A 20,261-nucleotide genomic window follows, 5' to 3' on the forward strand; every position below is an offset into this window, starting at 1 on the left:
TTAGTCTCCTTTTGCACTGAAGTATCCCCAGCCCCTGAAATACAGTAGGCACTCGATTAATACTTGTTGAGCGATTGATTGGCACACCTTTTGGAATAACTGTTAGGGTTGGACGGGTGGAGTGTAAACATTTGAAGCAGCTGTTGTAGACACAGCGAGATTGCAGGGATAGAGGCCTCCCATGCTGACTGACTTTCTACTCCTGACACACAACAGCTGACAGTGTTCAACGGTTACAATGAAGAAATGCAATGCATTATTCACAACCATACAGTTAGATAAAACCCTGAGTGACTGGTATCCTTTTAGTACCTGTAAGAGTTCTATGAACTCATCAGGCAGGAAAAATGTGAAGACAAAATTGTGCCAAGCTCCAAGTTCTTTGGAGTTCGTTGGAAAAGACATTCAAGCTTTTAAAGAGTCAAATAACTGCTAAATACAACCATTTGATGAGGCATTCTGGGTAGGGGTGGCCGATGTTCATTAGTAGATGGAAAAATTAGATCAGGATGTGACCTACATGACCTCTGACTTCTTTAGGTTTAGGCTCAGAACATCTAAGTCCGGTGCACAGACAAGAAAACCACCAGGTTCCTGGCCAACTATCTGAGAAGGAAGTCCCCAAGTGATTTGTGATAATATAATAGCTTCCTATGTAGGTACATATCTTTCAACGCCTGAAAGGATGCTGTCCTCTGGTAATTGTATGCAGAGTCACATTGAGCTCCAAAACCTTCTGGACGCAAACCTTGGAAGATTTATAATTAATATTTGTTTTAAAGAATCTGTGAAGGGTGGGCCACAGTGGCTCAGTGGCAGAGTTCTCACCTGCGATGCCAGAGACCCGGGTTCAATTCCCGGTGCCTGCCGATGCAAAAAAAGAATCTATGAGCACTTGTTTTTTTAAATATTTGTCACAATTAAAAGAATTTCATCGATTAAAGTAAAAGTCAAGTTTGTAATTCCAATTTAAAATGTATAATTGTGTAATTTGTTTATATTTGGGATTCTAAGATGAAAGTTCTCTTTGTAGAAATAGGCATTGAAACATTTATCTTATATTTTGAAACATTTAAGAGTTCGTTTCACTGTATTTATGCATTTAATTTAGTGGTTATTAAGAGTTACTTAAGAACTCAGGAAGGTTTTGTTAAGTCAGACCAATGAGTTACTTCCAGAGGATATCGAATATATTATATTTATAAATGTAATTTACAGTATTCAAGACTTTAATTAGCTAAATTTGCAAATAGGATCAAACAGAATCCACAGTGCCTTTAAAAGGTGATGTTTAAAATTTGGTAGATTTATAAATAGCAAGCTAAAGGATGGAGAGAGCTGAAGGATAAAACAAGCTTAAAGAAGAATAGGTTTTAACGTGTAAATTTAGTAATCAGATATTAAATCATAAAGCTAAAGCAGACTTCTGACTCACTTGTTCTGCAGACGCAGATCATGTCTTGAGAACATTAAAAACAAAAACAAGCCGACATTGACAAAGTTAGATGTGAGTCACCGGAGAGGAAAGTCTGCTGTCCTTTCTTCCGCCCTGTGTCAACTGTGGCTCTATCCCTTCTCCGGCCCGTCCCACCACTTCCTCCAGCCTGAGTCGGTCAGGGCCAGAGCTTCCGGAATGCTCCTCTGCCTCCTGCCAGCAGCTTCTCGGCCTGTCCTGCAATTATGATTTCTTTGAGCTTTCTATCACTTGTGGGGATCCGACTGTGTATACATTGTCTACTATTTAAGGTTGTAGCCCACTTAGGTGACCAAGAGATCATTTGTGCTAGGTCACAATTAATTGATGAAATTAATTTTATCATTGTGTCATAATGTTTCATGATGTTCCACAAAGAGCCTCATCAGGTCTGGGAACACCACTCCCTCATCAAGTACTGCTTATTCAATCTTGTGTAAGACCAGTTCCTCTGACTCTTTGGGGCTCAAATCATATGACCGTACCATTCTCGTGCATATCTCTGTCAACATCTGCTTGGTACATTGGTACCTACTCATAATGTTTCTCTTCTTCCTGGGATCTTCCAGGAAGCTGTGTGGCGTCACTGTTCACAAAGACAACCTCCCAACACCCTGGCCTCTCAGTTCTTTCACTTCCTCATTTCCAGAGATCTTCAGTGAAATAGATCATCACCTACAGTTGTTGAACCTTGAAAGTACTGATTCAAACCCCCTGCATTTTGATTACAGTCCATTGACCCCGCTTCTTCTTGCCATGCATTCATCATATCCTTTCTTCCTTATTTAGTTTAGATTCTGGCATGCATTGGGTTCAATCAAACACTTGGTGCAAACTGGAGTTCACAGGTGGAAGTGTCAGCAGATCCATAGGTCTCCCGTTTGTCACCATTGTATAGTGAATCATGGCCTCAACAGTTCTAGTTTTACCAGGAGAGGGAACTTTTTCCCTTTTTATAGAGGAAAAATAGCCTGAATGTGGTTAACAGATAGTCTGAACATGAGTGCCAGCTGCTCAGGAGGTGCTGGGGTGCCAGGGGAAGGACTTCAGGAAGTTTGGATAGTTTACAGCTCTTCTTGCTGGCTTGAGCAAGAGCTTCCATGCTTCAGAAACTCTGTTACAGCCTTGCCAATAACATGAACTTTCCAATAATGTTAATTGGGTTATGTGTCTTTTTATGCTGAGTGGTAGGATTTTTTTATATATTCTGGATATTAAATTCTTATTGGATTTGTGGTTTCCAGATATTTTTTCCTGTTGAATGGGCCATACATGTGAGGGTCTATTTCTGGACTCTACACTCAACTCCAATGATTTATGTGTCTATCCTTGTAAAAGTGCTGTGCTGTTTTGACCACTGTAGCTGGTCAAAGCTCCAGTTTTATTGAGTTTTAAAGTCAGGACTTTTGAGTCTTACGACTTTGTTCTTTTTCAAGATGGTTTTTGAATATTTGGGGTCCCTTATCCTTCCAAATAAATTTGATGATTGGCTTTTCCATTTCTGCAAAGTAGGTTATTGGACTTTGATTCGGATTGCACTGAATTTGTAAATTATTTTGGGTAGAATGATATCAATGATATTTAGTCTTCCAATGCATGAGCATAGAATATCCTTCCTTTTATTTAGACCTTCTTTGATTTCTTTTAGCAACGTTTCCTAGTTTTCCGTATGTACAACCTTTACATCCTTAGTTTAAATTCATTCATAGATATTTGATTCTTTTAGTTACTATTGTAAATGGAATTTTTTCCTTTGATTTCCTTCTCAGATTGTTTGTTACTAGTGTATGGAAACAACGCTTTTTTTTTTAACATTTTTTATTGTAAAATATAACATATATACAAAAAAATCAATAAATTTCAAAGTACATTTTAACAAACACTTATAGAACAGATTTCAAAGTTTGGTATGGGTTATAATTCCACAATTTCAGGGTTTTTCTTCTAGCTGCTCTTAAGACATTGGAGACCAAAAGAAAAACCAATATAAGGACTCAGCAATCATACTTGTTTGTTAAATCCTATCTTCTCTATTATAACTCCTTTTTCTCCTTTGATCCTTCTCCCTATTTTAAGGGATATTTGGGCTGTACCCATTCTAAGTTCTTCATGTTGAAAAGGGATGTTGACAATATGGGATAGGGGGATAGAACTAGTTGATATTCTTGGAGAAACTGCCCCCTCTGGGTTTTAGAACTTCTTTAGTCTAGAAACCATCTGGCGGTTATAGGTTTCTGGAAAGTAAACTTGGTACATGAAACTTTTGTAGAATCCCAGATAGAGCCCTAGGTGTTCTCTAGGGTTAAAATAAATGACGTTGGTTGGGGCTTGACATACCATGGCAATTGGTAATATCTAGCTGAAGCATGCACAAGAGTGTGTTAGTTAGGGTTCTCTAGAGAAACAGAATCAACAGGAAATATTCATAAATATAGCATTTATAAAAGTGTCTCACATAACTGTGGGAATGTAGAGTCCAAAATCTGTATGGCAGGCTATGAAGTTGATGATTCCGAAGGAGGGTCTGGACGAACTCCACAGGAGAGGCTCGCTGGCCAAAGCAGGAAAGGAACCTGAATCTTCTGAATCTGCCTTAAAAGGCTTCCAGTGATTAGATTAAGCATCACTCATTAAAGATGACACTTCCCTTAGCTGATTATAAATGGAATCAGCTGTGGATGCAGCTGATGTGATCATGATTTAATTCTATGAAATGTCTTCATCACAACAAACAGGCCAGCACTTGCCCAACTAGACAAACAGATACCACCACTTGGACAAGTTGACACATGAGCCTGACCATGAAAGTAATAAACTTGCCACCATGTAGCCAGCTGGTCACCTCAGGGAATGGTGCCATATCGGAGGCTGGGTGTGAGTCTTTGCTGCTGGCAGATTGGACACTCAGAGGTGGCTGTAGCCAGGTTGGCCTTGATGAGTGGAAGTCCATGTTGCTGTGTCCATGCATAACTTCATCCCTACCACCAAGACCACTTTGTTCATGAGCCCATTGGGCAATGACAGGAGTTGCTGGGGAAAGAGGATGACTGGTATCCACAGAATGGGTCATCTTATCCACTTGATTATTAAAACCTTCCTCTGCTGAAGTCACCCTCTGGTGTACATTCAGTGGGACACAAACATCTTCATGTTTTTAGCCCACTCAGAAAGGTCTATCCACATACTTCTTCCCCAGACCTCTTTGTCACCAATTTTCCAACTATGTTCCTTCCAAGTACCCCACCATCCAGCCAAGCAACGGCCCATGAGTCAGTATACAAATGCACCTCTGGCCAGTTCTTCTTCCAAGCAAAATGAACAACCAGGTGCACTGCTCAAAGTTCTACTCACTGGGAGGATGTCTCCTCACCACTTCTTTCATGGACACCCCAGTAAAGGGTTGTAGTACTGCAGCTGTCCACTTTCAGTGGTACCTGCATATCATGCTGAATCATCTGTAAACCAGGCCTGAGTTTTTTCTTCCTCTGTCAGTTCACTATAAGAAACTCCCTAAAAGGCCATAGCTCTGGTCTGGGGAAGAGAAAGTAATGTGGCAGGAGTAGAGACCATGGGCATTTCAGCTACTTCCTCATGTAACTTACTTGTACCTTCAGGACCTGCTCAAGCCCTATCTCATATATACCGTTTCCATTTTATGATGGTGTGCTGCTGCACATGCCCAACTTTATGGCTTGGTGGGTCAGACAACACCCAGTTCATGATAGGCAACTCAGGTCTCATGGTAAGTTGGTGGCCCAAGGTTAAGTGTTCGGTTTCTACTAAGGCCCAGTAGCAAGCCAAAAGCTGTGTCTCAAAAGGAGAGTAGTTATCTGCAGCAGATGGTAAGGCTTTGCTCCAAAACCCTAAGGGTCTGTGTTATGATTCTTCTATAGGGGCCTGCCAAAGGCTCCAAACAGTATCTCTATTTGCCACTGACACTTCCAGCACCATTGGATCTGCTGAATCATACGACCCAAGTGGCAGAGCAGCTTGTACAGCTGCCTGGACCTGTCACAGAGCCTCTTCTTGTTCAGGTCCCCACTCAAAATTAGAAGCTTTTCTGGTCACTTGATAAATGGACCAGAGTAGCACACCCAAGTGAGGAATATGTTGTTGCCAAAATCCAAAGAGACCAACTAGGCACATAATAGCCACATCCACCTGTCTTTGGCGATTAAGTGCTGCCACCTGGCTTCTGCCAACTCGGGGTCCAGTCATCCCAATTGGGTTTAAGGATTCCAGCTCAGTGACAGCAGTTCCCACAGTAATATCTGACCTACAGAGAAGTGCAACTACAGAGCTCTTCAGGGATGATGGCGCTAATCTCAAATTTATTTCTCAATGTTCTGATAAAAGGTGCATCCTCCGGATATTCCTGGGGTGTAAGAACAGGCTTTGCATGATAAATCCACTCTAACATTCCAATTTCTCTAAGTCTCTAGATCCCCTCATCTACATTATACTAGGGCAGTTCTGGCATTTCAACCTCAGTTAATGTTGGCCGCCTTTTGATCCATGTTTCAACCAACCATCCAAATAAACTATTAATGCCTTTTCTAACCCCTTGAGCTATAACATTGAATGCAGAATCTCTGCTTAGTGGGCCCATATCAATAAATTCAGCCTGATCCAGCCTTATATTCCTCCCACCATTATACCACACCCTTAAAATCCATTGCCACGCACAGTCCCCTGATTTCTGTCTATATAAATTGGAAAACTCACACAGTTCTTTTGGAGTATAATGTACCTCCTTATGTGTGATACTTTGTACCTCACCTTTAGGGGCCTGTTGGGACTTCAGTCTTGTTATAGCTCTGGAAGAAAAGAGGGGTTGTTGGGGTGGGTCATGAAAAGAATTAGAAATATCTTCCAAGCCATTTGCTTCAGGGCCTTCATTTGCAGTTTCATCTGGTGAAACAGGATTAATCACTCTAGAGCTAAACCCTTCATGAGGAGGTTGGGTGGCCAATTCCTCAAGGCAGGCTGGAGGTGGGGAGGCTATGTCCTCAGGGCAGACTATTACAGGGTTATCTAGAGAAGATTCAGCATATCTAGGGTTTCAGCCTCACCCCCAACATCATTATCAATCCATATGTCACCATCCCATTTTTCAGAGTTCCACTCCTTTCCAATCAATGCCCTCACTTTAATGGCAGACACCATGCAAGATTGAGATTTCAGTTTACATTGTAGACTTCTACTCTAAAATAAGATTCTGAGTGTGATTTTCGGAGATCTCAAGTCTATGACAGGAAATAAGATTTTCCTTTAGCACACTCACAGAAACATCTACATCTGTCAGATGGCACTTAAACTTCTTGTTTGAAGCCTTAAGCCCATTCCTTTCACTCATTAATATATACAGTGTATCTAACAACAACCAGTCAACATCTCTATACTTTCTATTTCCACAAAACTCCATAAAGGTGTCAAAAACATCCCCAGAGCCTGGCTTCATACAAGCGAAGCATTAGAAGAATCGAATGGTGATATTTTGACTATCACTTTTGCCAACTTACTGCATGGATTGGGAGTGCCATTCTGATTATGGGAATTGGAGTCCTTAGTGCCTTTGAGTCCAGTCAGAGTAGAAAACCATTCATAAAAACCCATTTTTAAGATTCTGTTTCTTAAAAGCCATTCCTGTTACGAAGTTGTATTAGTTAGGGTTCTCTAGAGAAACAGAATCAAAAGGAAATATTCACAAATATAAAATTTAAAGAAGTGTCTCATGTAACCATGGAAATGTAGAGTCCAAAATCCATAGGGCAGTCTGTGAAGCTGATAATTCCAGTGGAAGGTCTGGGTGAACTCCACAGGAGAGGCTTGCTGGCCAAAGCAGAAAGAGAAACTGTCTCTTCTGAATTCTCCTTAAAAGGCTTCCAGTGATTAGATTAAGCATCACTCATTAAAGAAGACACTCCCCTTGGCTGATTACAAATGGAATCAGCTGTGGATGTAGCTGACATGATCATGATTTAATTCTATGAAATGTCCTGATAGCAAAAGACAGGCCAGCATTTGTCCAACCAGACAAACAGGTACCACCACCTGGCCAAGTTGACACATGAACCTGACCATGACAAAAAGTAACTTCCAGAATAGCCTCTCAACACTATTTGAAATCTTAGCCATTGCAACCTTATTTTGTTACATTTCTTTCCCCCTTTTGGTCAGGTAAACATTGTTGATCCCATGCTGCCAGGGTCAGACTCATCCTTTGAAGTCATGTCTCACGTTGCCAGGGAGACTTACAGCCCTGTAAGTCATGTCCCATGTAGGGGGGAGGGTAATGATTTAGCTTGCAGAGTAGAGCTTAGAGAGAGAGGCCATATCTGAGTAACAAAAGAGGTTTTCTGGAAGCAACTCTTAGGGATAATTACAGGTAAGCTTAGCTTCTCCGCTACAGAAATAAGTTCTGTAAGAGCAAGCCTCAAAATCAAGATCTCAGCCTATTAACTTGGGAATCCCTAATGTTTGAGAGAGTATCGGGTGGGAAAGGTTAATAGTTCTATATTTCTTCTGTCCTTCAAGGGACTTTGCCAATACTTTTTTTTAATGCAATTTTGTTGATACATATTATATATTCACATACCATGAAATCATCCAAGGTGTACAATCAGTAGTTCACGATATCATCATATAGCTGCACATTCATCACAATTGACATTTTTTTCTTTTTTGTGAAAAATAACATACATACAAAAAAAGCAATAAATTTTAAAGCACACTGCAATAATTAACTGTAGAACAGATTTCAGAGCTTGGTATGAATTACAGTTCCACAATTGGAAATTTACTATTAGCTGCTCCAAGACACTGGAGGCTAAAAGAAATATCGGTATAATGATTCAGCAATCATACTTATTTGTTAACCCTACCTTCTCTGTGTAACTCCACTTTCTCCTTTGATTTTTCTCCCACTCTTTGGAGTTGCTTGAGTTATGCTCATTCTAACTTTTTCATGTTGGAAGGGGCTATCAATAATATGTGATGGGGGATAGAACAAGTTGATGTCCTGGAGAGGCTGGCCCCTCTGTGTTTCAGGAATTATCTGGCCTAGGAACCTATCTAGAGATTGTTTCTGGAAAGTAGTTCTAGTGCATGGAACATTTGCAGAATCTCATATAAAGCTTTAGGTGTTCTTTAGGGTTGACAGGAATGGTTTTGGCTCAGGTTTGGCAAATTATGATAGGTAGAAATGTCTAGCTGAAACTTGCATAAGAGTAGCCTCCACAGTAGCCTCTCAACTCTATTTGAACTGTCTCACCTTGTTACACTTCTTTTCCCCTTTTGGTCGGGATGGCATTGTTGATCCCATGGTGCCAGGGCCAGGCCCATCCCTGAGAGTCATGTCCTACGTTGCCAGGGAGACTTTCACCCCTGGATGTCATGTCCCATGTAGGGTGCCAATAATTCTTAATTATCTACTTATCATACTCTGCAATGTATCTGGGTATTACATTACACTATATAGAATTACAAGCCTTTGTCTCATTCTGGGCTCCACGTGTTTGGTTCATTTAAATGAGCTACCCAGGCAAGTTGAGTTTGATTGTATGCTACTGAAAATTTAGGTTCCGGACAAAATAAACCTCTTTTTCTTTGGTCTCATACAGTAGGTGAAGCTCTAAAATACAGACAATATCATCTTTTGCCCTGTATTCTGATTTTCCTTAGTTCCAACCAGATCTGACTCTTTCTTATCTCTAATCGAAGACTGATCTCTTTTTCAGAAACACTACAGATTTTTGAGTGTTGTCTTGTACCCTGCTACTTTGCTGAATTTGTTCAAAGGTTCTAATAGCTTTGTTGTAGGTTTTGGGGACTTTCTATATATAGGGTCATAACGTCTGCAAATAATGAAACTTTTACTTCTTCTTTTCCAATTTGGATGCATTTTATTTCTTTTTCTTTCTTGATTGCTTTGTCTAGAATTCTCAGTGCAATGTTGAATAACCATGCTGACAGCACTCCTTCCATTTGAAAACATTCTTTCCCTTTGCTTCCATGACTCCACATACCTTGCTTTCTTTTTCATCTCTCCTTTCATGCTAATCCCCCCAATCCAGTTTCCCAAGCCTGGGTTTGAAGCCTCTTCTCACTGGATGTTTTCCCATTAATGAATCTCATTCAGGCCTATCTCTATGCCAATATCTTTCAAATATTAAGTCTCTTGCCCAGACCTCTCATCAGACCTCCAGACCTAGAGAGTCAACTGCATTAGTCCTCTTTGGTGTCTCAGAGCATGTCCATTCACACACCTAAATCTGAACTCATGATATTTCTTCTGGTCCTCTCCTAGCATATTTTATTTCAACATGTTAACACTATCATCCATCCAGATGGACACCTGGTGACTGCTATGTCATCTAGTCCTGATGATATTATCTCCTAAAAAGCTTTTGAATCCATCAAAGTCTTTTTACTTTCATTGCCATCCTCCTAGTTCAAATTAACTTCACCTCTTGCCTGGACTACAAAAACAATTTCCTAATCAGCCTCACAGTGTCTACTTTGTCTTCTTGGTATTCCCTTCTTCGCACTGCATCTAGAGGAGCCCCATCTAATAAAAACTTAATGGACAGTTAGAAGGAAAAATCTGAGTTGCGGGCATGGTAGCCCATGATAAACTCTGGGAACTGTTCTGTAGCTGCTTGTTGAAGTGTGCTTTGAAAATTATTGCTTTTTAAATTTCTTTTCTTTGTATATATATATATTTTAAATATATGAAAAACAATTAAAAAAAAAACTATAGGCAGTTATAGTAATATTAGATAAAATAAATCCCTGAAATAAAAAATTTGAAAATATTTAGTAACATAGCTTACTACTATAGCAAAGTTGATATTTGTAATAACTTTTTATTTGATATTTTGAGAATGCACACAATTTTGATAATCAAATGATATTTAAGATACTGTTTAATATTTAGAATTCAAGTACTGATGCATCTATATTTATAGATATTTTTTCTTCCTTGCTTTAATTTTAAATTGCTTTGTGAAATATTTTGTACAAATAGACTTTAGGATGATTACTTAGATTTTTTTTAAATGCCTATGGATAAGCTAACTAAGATAAACATTTTAGGTAGTTAAGATTTCCATGTGTTAATTGTAAAAATATTTGTATCTTCATATTTTCCTGAAATAAGGAAAATATTTAGTAACGTAGGTTATTATTATAGCAATACAGATATTTGTAAGAACTTTCTACTTGATATTTTGAGAAAAGTCACAGTTTTGACAGCCGATCAAATGATATCTCAGTTAGTTTTAATACTTAGAATTTAAGAACTTTGCTATCCAAATATGTAGATTTTTTCCTTGTTCCGTTAATTTTAAACTGGTTTATGAAACTAACTGTGCAAACCCAGGCTTTATAATCATTGTAAATATGCCTATGGTTAAGTTAACCAATATATCCACTTTGGTGGTTCTAAGTGTATTGTTTGCTTTCTTAAATTAAAAATATGGAACAGAAACCTTAATGGAAAAGACAACTAAAATCCACATATGTAATTTTAAATTTTCTAGTAGATATATTAAAAAGGATAGAAAGAAATGGATAAAATCAATTTTAATATTTTCTTTAACCCAGCATGTTCAAAATATTATCATTTCAGTATGTAAGCAACAGAAAAGACCGAGTCTTTTTTTCTTGGTAAGTCTTCAAAATCCAGTGTGTATTTTACAATTGCAGTTCATTACAACCAAGACCAGCTACATTTGAAATGCTCAGTAGTATACGCAGCAAGTAACTACTATGCAAGCAGTGCAGATTTAGAATGATCTTTTTACAATGCAAATCTGGTCATTTCATGCCATCGCACATTTAAATCTTTGTAGCTTCCAAATTTTTCCTAGAATTAGGTTTAAAATCTATAACCTGGCCAAAAGGCCCTACAGGGTTTGTGATGCAGCTTCTGCTTACATTTGGGTCTCTGCCTTTTCTTCCCCTTGCCGTCAGTGTCCCAGCCAGTTTCTCTGACATGCAAAGTGTCCACCCACCCAGATCCTTTGCACATGCTGTTCCCTCTGCTGTGAATGCCCCTCTTTACCACCATCCTCTCTACCATCAACAGCTCCCCCACCATCAACATCATTTCCACCAGCACCAGCACCACGACCTCCTGTAGACAACTCTCATTCCTCCTTCAGACCTCCACTCAGCTTCACCTCACTTATTCTTCAGTCTAAAAATGTGTTCCTTTCCTGTGCAACGTGTGGCTTAGTTTGTGATTGCACTCTTCTTTGCATTATTAATGCCTGTCCCTCTCACTAGACGATAAATTGTAATTTTGTTGGGTTTTGCTCACCATTGCATCCTTAGAACTCAATCCAGTACCTTGCACATAGCAGGGACTCAATAAATGTTTTTTTAATAAATAAGTGAATAAACCAAGATAAACAGAAATAGAGAATTATAAAATGGGCCACAGAATAGTTTGGAGGAAAGAAGTCAGTGACCACCGTAAAACTTGGTAGACAGGATCCAAACTCATGGGGGTTGGCAATGACATCTTTTGAGATCCTCTCTGGTACTAAGATCTCTGCTGGTGTAGGTGTGTTGAATTGTTTAATCCCTATAGCAGGTCTATGACACAGGTATCATCCCCATTTTAAAGTCAAGGAGGCCCAGAAGGGTTCAGGAACTGGCCAAGTGACATAGTTGGGATTGGAGACTTATCGGGCGATTTCAGAGCCCGTGTGCTATGCATTTCACTAGTTCTCCACAGACAACTTTCCCATGTTTAATAATCTTGCCAGACTTTCACTTTGTTGGGACTGTGACTGAACACGCAATAATACAGAAAGCTGAATGTTTTATAGCATGTTGTGTATGTGTGTGTATTTGTTGCCAAATTCCTTTATACCAATGTTGCCCAACTGCATTGCACAATTCAAGTATGATTGCCTCATATGGGAATCTTAAGCAAAAGCAAACCTCATTTGAAACAATGTCATGTACTATTTCAAGTCCAAGAAGGAAGTTAAATGCTGGACAAATTATGGCTCAAGTATGGGACACCACTCAAATACTGGCTGATATTCCTTCTTGATTAAGAGAAGGTGCATATAACAGCTTGAACAGATTGCTTGGCACACAAAGGGAGCTCAGTAATTGTTAGCTAATATTATTATCATTATCGTTCCTTGTCTGAGCAGTAATGAGATATTTTCGTTCTCACTTTTCATTTATTTCCTGCATACATATTAAAGTATGGGAGCTTAAAAATTCCATACTGGTTCTAAAGGACTCACTATAAATCACTGCTATAAATGATCCTCTGGAGTCATTCGGGGCAGCCCAGATCCCCAGATCCAGAGCTGTGTGGACTAATTCCCAAGGCTCAGCACAACCCCGTCTCCTCAGCATTACGGGAGCAAAGCAGCATGGCTCGCAAGGGCAAGTGCTTTGTAATCAGGCAGACTTGCGTTTGATCTAGGTTTTTGCTTTATGACTGAGCAGCTCCCACGACTCAGTGCCACCCCTGCCTACCCACTCCTGAATCTGTCATGATAAGTGGTGGCGTTACCAGGTCACTAAGACAGAGCAGAGATTTCACGTCAATGGCACTGGTCCTGCCAAGGATACGATAGACCCTTAGCCCTACTTGAGCATTCTGTCCAATTGTCCAGACTGCCTTTAAAATGTTAGAATACCCTAACTCGTTTGTTGTGAGAAATAACAGTTCAAAGTGATTTGAAAACCTTTCTGATAACATGAAGGCAGTGCCGTGTAGTGGTGATGAATAGACTCTGAGCCTCGTGCTAATGGTTACTCATCAACTTTGTAACATGAACTTTCTAGGGTTGTTGTGAAAATTAGATAAGGTACCACATGGAAAGACGTAAACAGAGCTTGGTGCACGTAAGAGCTAGATATGAATGGGTTTATAAGTTGAATAAAATGGGCAAATATATTTAATTTATGGAAAATCAAGCAGAAAATAAAAATCCATCTGTCATTATAATGCTAATATATTAGGATATAAGTACTAATTGAAATAGGTTAACTAAAGTATATATGTATGGATGGATGAATGAAATGAGAAAAGAAAATTGTAGGTCAGTTGGTCTACAACTCAGACATATGAAATTGTAGAGCTTCAGAGCTATGTAGGCACAGGAAAAAAACTGACAGAAGATTAAACAGATATCTGGATAGATTATTTTCCCACCTTTTCCTACAAAGTATTTGTTTCTAAGATTCTTAAGCCAATTGTAAGGAAAATTACCCAATAATGATTACCTTTACCTTACCTGATTTAGACCAAATATAAAATCATTGATCCTTCTAAGAGTTTTACTCTTGAAGAGACAGATATTATCAAGAAAAAATTAATCCTTTAGGAATCTGGACAGGATTAACTGGATTATACTTCTTTTTTTGTGAGCAATAACATTTATACAAAAAAGCTATAAATTTCCAAGCACAGCACCACAACTAATTGTAGATTTATTTCATATTTCAGACTTTGACATGGGTTACAATTTCACAATTTTAGGTTTTTACTTCTAGCTGCTCTAAAATGCTGGAGACTAAAAGAGATATCAATTTAATGATTCAGCATTCATATTCATGTGGTAAGTCCTATCTTCTATGTATAGTTCCACCATCACCTTTGATCTTTCCATACCTCTCACTGAGGTTGTTTGGGCTACGGCAATTCTTAATTTTTGATATTGGAAGGGTCTGTCCCTAATATGGGATAGGGAGGTGGAACTATCTGATGTTCTGGAGAGGCTGGGCTAGGTTTCAGGACTTATCTGGACCAGGGACCCATCTGGAGGTTGTAGGTTTCTGGTTTCTACCCTATTTCTATCTCCTGATAACCTGTGTTCTTAACTGAAATGCTCCAGGTTCACTCATTAATGTTAGTTCATATCAGTGACACCATACAACATTTGTCCTTTTGTTTCTGACTAATCACACTCAACATAATGTTCTCAAGGTCCATCCATGTTGTTACATGCTTCATGACTTTATTCTGTCTTACAGCTGCATAATATTCCATCGTATGTATATACCACAGCTTGTTTGGCCACTTGTCTGTTGATGGGCACTTGGGTTGTTTCCATCTCTTGGCAATTGTAAATAATGCTGCTATAAACATTGGTGTGCAAATGTCCATTTGTGTCCTTGCCCTCATATTCTCTGAGTAGATACCTAGCAATCGTATTGCCCAGTCATATGGCAATTCTATACGTAGCTTCCTGAGGAACCGCCAACTGCCTTCCACAGTGGTTGTACCATCTGACATTCCTACCAACAGTGGATAAGTGTGCCTCTTTCTCCACATCTCCACATCCTCTCCAGCATTTGTCATTTTCCGTTTTTTTGATAGTGGCTATTCTGGTGGGTATGAGATGATATCTCATCGTGGGTTTTTTTGCTCTGTTTTGTTTTGTTTTGTTTTTACATGGGCAGGCACCGGGAATCGAACCCAGGTTCTCTGGCAGGGCAGGCAAGCATTCCTGCATGCTGAGCCACCGTGGCCCACCCTCTCATTGTGGTTTTGATTTGCATTTCCCTAATAGCCGGGGAAGTTGAGCATCTTTTCCTGTGCCTTTTTTTGGCAATTTGTATTTCCTCTTCTGAGAAGTATCAGTTTAAACATAATTTCTAAGTGTACATTAGTCTCAATTTTATACTGTATAAAATTAATTTTATATTTAGTCTCAGCAGTCAGCAACAACATCACTGTCTTTATCCCTGTCCAATTTGACTTTGCTTAACTCTCTAGCTACCTATTCTGCCGGGCAACAGAACACTTCATCTTGCAGGTAGCTCAGTTATTTACACATTCCTTGGGGTAATATTTAATCCCATTCAGGATTCTCCCTCCCTCTCGTTCTTCTTCCCCCTGGGTGATCTAAGTTCCATCAGCCAGGGGACACGCAGTGTCCACGTGGTGCAGGCATCAATCTGAAGGGTATCTAGCTCACTACCACCTCCTGTAGCCTGCCACCTCCGTCCACTGCAACACTCCTCAGCTATATCCTTTAAGCTAGCCAGATTTGAGTGTTCTGTGGCTTTCAGCTGAACACATTCTACCTGGTATGGAATTTGGAGCCAGAAAATGGTATTACTGCAAGACATGGACCTTAACACATGAAATTGAATGAGTCAAGGAAGTAAGGTGGAAAGCAATGAGGAGGCTGGGAAATAGGTCACTCTGATTATGCAGGTGCAAAAGAGCTGGTTAAATTGTCACTTGGAATGCAACCCCTGTGGCTATGGGTGGGAAGTTATAAGGACTCATGCCAGCATCACCACCAGACAGAAAAGAGCTCCCTTCCCTTGGTTTCAATTGGAATAATCCCATGGAAGTGCTCTATTGGTGTACTTGCACCAAGCCTCACACCCCCTAGATGAGTCTTTGTGGATGGGGGGGGGCAAAGATTAGAAGAAGGGGATAAAGTGGGCATGAAAAGAGCAGTTCTCTGAAGAGAAAAGGAGGAATGCTCTTTTCAAAAGAAGAATTGGGTGCTGTGTAGGAAAAGCAGCACATAGTCAATACCATGAGGGAGAAAGAGGTCAGTTATTGAGATAGAGAACAAAAGACAAGGAGCCAGTCTGTGGGTAAAGAGGAGCTGGTTTGAGCCATAGAGTAAAAATATGTTCCTTTTGTCATGCCGCATCTGCTTCTGGTCCATGTGGTCTGACGGAGTTGTCCGTCCTGGTGCTTTGCATTCATTCATCCAGGTATGGTGTGCTCTAAAGTGACTCTGCTAAAGTACTATTCTGAGTACTATAGATGGAGCAGTAAAGAAGGGAGGTGAGATCTCTGTCCTCATGGAAACTCCATTCTAATAAGGGGAATAGTAAACAAACTTAAAAAAAATAAAATTAAACTAAGAACTTGTAATAGATGAATACAATAATGAAAAAATGAATAGAAATATTAATAAACAAATAATTGCTTATGTAAACAAGAAAATGTTAACCAACAAGTAGTACAGTACAGATAAACATACTTAGGTAATACGATGAGAGCTCAGTGGTTGCTTCCATCTGGCAGGTAGAAGAGTTGGGGCAGGAGATAAAGGTCTCGGCCATTCTCCAGTGCTGTCTCTGCCTTCCTTCTTCGAAGCAAGGTTCTGGTAAACACAGGGCCCACCAGGAGGAACGGAAGGGTGTTGCCTGGCTGGGAGTAGGGACATGGTCCTCTCTCCACCCTGTTTGCTGACCTGCCTGGACTCCATCAACGGGATCCCTTGTTTTCTGGCATCTATTTGGATTCATCCAATGGGGAACATGGGCAGGAGATGGGAGGCTGATTGGAGAGTGAGGTCAGGTATATATTCCACCAGCTCCAGCCCTCTGGATTGCCTTCTGCCTTCTTCCCCAAAGGCAGCCCTCTTCACACAGCTTCTCTGTCTTCAGCTTCCATGACCCTCCTTCCCTTCACTGCTTCAGCCTTTCAGTTTCCGTTTACCCTGCTCACACCTTTGTGAAGAGCTCTGTCATAAGACTCTTCAAATTTCTCAATTTCTGGTCCTTTCCCACGTGATAGACACACTAAGTCCTTACTGCTGATAGACACACTAAATCCTCACTGCTGAGCATTTGCCACAAATTGCCAGATTTTTCAAGGGACAGCTCCAGGCTCAATCTGTAGGCACAAAAATAATTTATCGCTGCTAATTGCCACCATTTGCCAAAACCCAATCAGCATCATTTCTTTTAACCCTAAAGAACACCCAGGGCTCTATCTGAGCTCCTACAGAAGTTCATGCACTATGCTTACTTTTCAGAAACCTAAAACTTCCACATTGTTCCTAAGCTAGATAAGTCCGGAAACCCAGACGAGTCAGTCTTTCCAAGAGCATCAACCAGTTCCATCCCCATCCCATATTGTTGACACCCCTTTTCAACATGAAAAAAAGTTAGAATGAGCATAACTCAAATATCCCTAAAGATTGGGAGAAAGATCAAAAGCAAAGGAGGGTCTTAACAGAGAAGATAGGATTCAACAAATGAGTATGACTATGGCGTTGTTATATTGATATTTCTTTTTAGTCTCCAGTGTCTTGGAGTAGCTAGAAGGAAAAATCTGGAATTGTGGAACTGTAACCCATACCAAACTTTGAAATCAGTTTATAACTACTTGTTAACATTTACTTTGAAATTTATTGCTTTTTTTCATATATGTTATATTTCACAATAAAAAACGTTAAAAATAAAAATAAACTATCACTACTCTCAGATGAGAGATGGGACTTGGCTTTGGGAAGAAAAGAGACATTCCTCTCTTTTCCAAGAGCGAGGGGCAACTCTGCTGAGAATGCTTGCCCCAGCATTCATAGAAACACAAGATTTGTTCTGTCTTAAACCTCAGAAACTTGTGTAACTGAGCTGCTGCCAGCTTTGCCAGGAACTGGTACAGGAGTAGCTCTGTATTGCCCCAGGGAATCCAGTGAGTGGCTGTGTTAAAATTCTGCTCTTGCATAATAGGTTTCACAGAAATGTTTCAATTTTATGAAATGAAAGTGACCACTGCCGGTGACCTGAAGTTCCTGTAGTAACAGAACTACCTCCTGCCTGGCACACAGCCGTCTTGTCCAGAGATTCAATTCAAAAGGGTAGGGGTGGCAAAGAGAGGAGGGGAAGAGAATGAAAGCTATCAAGTACCTACTAAGTGCCAGTCACATGTTTTCAGTCCATAAAAGTTATTTAGCATGTCCTACATGTCAGGTCTGATGCTGGTTGCTGGAGTTACAGCAGGGAAGTCATGACCCTGCCCTCGGGGAGCACACAGGCTAATGGGGAGGAACTAGACTGAGCAAGTAATTCAAGAGGCATGACCATGACGCCCTGAGACAGAAGTCTCTTGGGATTCCTATGAAAGAATTATTATACTCATTTAGCAGATAAGCAACCTAAGGCTCAGAACGATGGAAGAAGCAAGCAAGATGCACAGCCAAGAGCTGAACTCTAGATATCTAATTCCAAAGTTGGTATTTCTTCTATTACAATGAGCTAAATTTAGTAGCATGTCCCTAGGGTGAGACATGTCATTGTTTAAGAATTTTTTTTTTATGGGATTGTTATAAAGATTAAATGAGATGGTAGAGGTGAAAAGTAATCTGTCTCATTACTACAGATACGCAATTTGAAAATTTCACAAAGTGTTCGTAGAAATGGGGAAGCAGAAAGAATGTAGCGGGAACTTTTTACATTCCCATCTCACCTCCTCTTCTGCTGGGCTGTGTGAGCCACTTAACTTCTGCTGTTTTGATTTCTTAATCTAAGTAAATAAAGGACAACTTTAACTTGCCTTGAAAACATATTTTTAAAAAATGAAGAGGTAACTTGCAAACAAGAGTTGCTAAAATGGTGGATGCTTGTGGGCTTACGAAGCTTAAAAAAAAAAAACTAATGCTACAGTATACATGTCTTTATGTTCTCCTTGGATGCAATCAAAGTATATGTAAATATTTTATATAGGGGGTCTGTTTTCTATCTAAACATTATTCCATATAATATTTCTTATGTGTGCATTACCATTCTGTTTTTACTAGATTTTAGGTTATTCTCAGTTTTTCAGACTCTTCCGAAGCTGTGAGATGGCAAAGTTGTAGCTATGTTTAGCTACCTTATTATTTCTTAGGAAATACAGTCTAAACAAGACACTGTATCCTGAAAAGCGATGTAAATATATCCTTGCTGAGGCCACGGTGGCTCAGTAGGTGGCATGCCTGCCATGTCAGAGACTGGGTTCGTTTCCCAGGGCCTCCCCATGCGAAAAAAAAAATATATATATATGTATATATTCTTGCTGGTTATACTAGAAACTATGGACTGTCTTCCAATATTGATTCTATCCTGTTGCCCAGAAACAAAACCTTGATAATGAGCCCAACTAAAAATGAGAAGTACATTACTCAGCTTTGTTTACAGTGATGTATTGCCAAATGACTAAACAACCTCCATGAATCAACCTAATAGATATGTTTGGGACTGAGGTATTGACTGTGCTTTGTTTTGAATTATGATTGTATAATGCTAAATCATTACATTGATATTTCTTCTAGTCTCCAGTATCTTTGAACAGCTAGAAGTAAAAACCTAAAATTGTGGAATTATAACCCACACCAACCTCTGAAATCTGCTCTACAACTATTTGTTGTGCTGTGCTTTGAAATTTATTGCTTTTTTGTGTATATGTTATTTTTCATAAAAAAGAAAAAAAGTCGATTGTGATGATTAAAAAAATTTTATTCCTTCTAACCTCCTATATTCCGGAGCAGCTAGAAGGAAATATCTGAGAAGATCGTATGGTAGCCCATGACAGACTCAGGGATCTGTCCTATAACTACTTGTTGAAGAGTGCTTTGAAAACTGTTGCTTTTTTTCTTTCTTTGCTTTGAATATATGTTATATTGTACAATAAAAAGTTAATTAAAAATTAAAAAAATAAGAAAAAAATGATTGTATAGCAAACACCCTTGGAAGACAGAGATAATGTCTCCCTCCAGAGAGCAGGTTTGCTCTATAGCTTTGAAGGATCCGGTAACTCTTTCAGGAGCAAAGGACAGGCATGCTAACTGTCCAATTTAAAAGAGTCAGGTTCTCTAGGCTCAGAATTCCTCTCCTGTGTGTGTGTGTGTGTAGGTGGTACCTGTTCCTCTCCATGCTGTCTGGTAGGAATCCGGATTTGGCGAACTAGTGCAAAATGCTGATACTCTAGCTGCTGCCATTGCTGTGAGTTATAAATTGTCTTTTGTCTCTGATCCAGAAGTCTCATGTCTTCTGCCAGGATCCATGAAAC

At 39.6% G+C, this 20,261-nt stretch overlaps 1 long non-coding RNA gene across 1 annotated transcript; it reads right to left on the minus strand.

Annotated features, from left to right (window-relative positions):
• Window positions 1-16: 16 nt before the first annotated feature.
• Window positions 17-16,690, minus strand: LOC143666045 (uncharacterized). Its single transcript, XR_013167329.1, has 3 exons — window positions 16,678-16,690; window positions 16,465-16,587; window positions 17-34 (listed from the first exon to the last, which is right to left on the minus strand). It is a non-coding gene; the product is annotated as an uncharacterized LOC143666045 (long non-coding RNA).
• Window positions 16,691-20,261: the final 3,571 nt, after the last annotated feature.

Source organism: Tamandua tetradactyla, chromosome 22 (assembly GCF_023851605.1).
Source record: "Tamandua tetradactyla isolate mTamTet1 chromosome 22, mTamTet1.pri, whole genome shotgun sequence".
Lineage (NCBI taxonomy): Eukaryota > Metazoa > Chordata > Mammalia > Pilosa > Myrmecophagidae > Tamandua > Tamandua tetradactyla.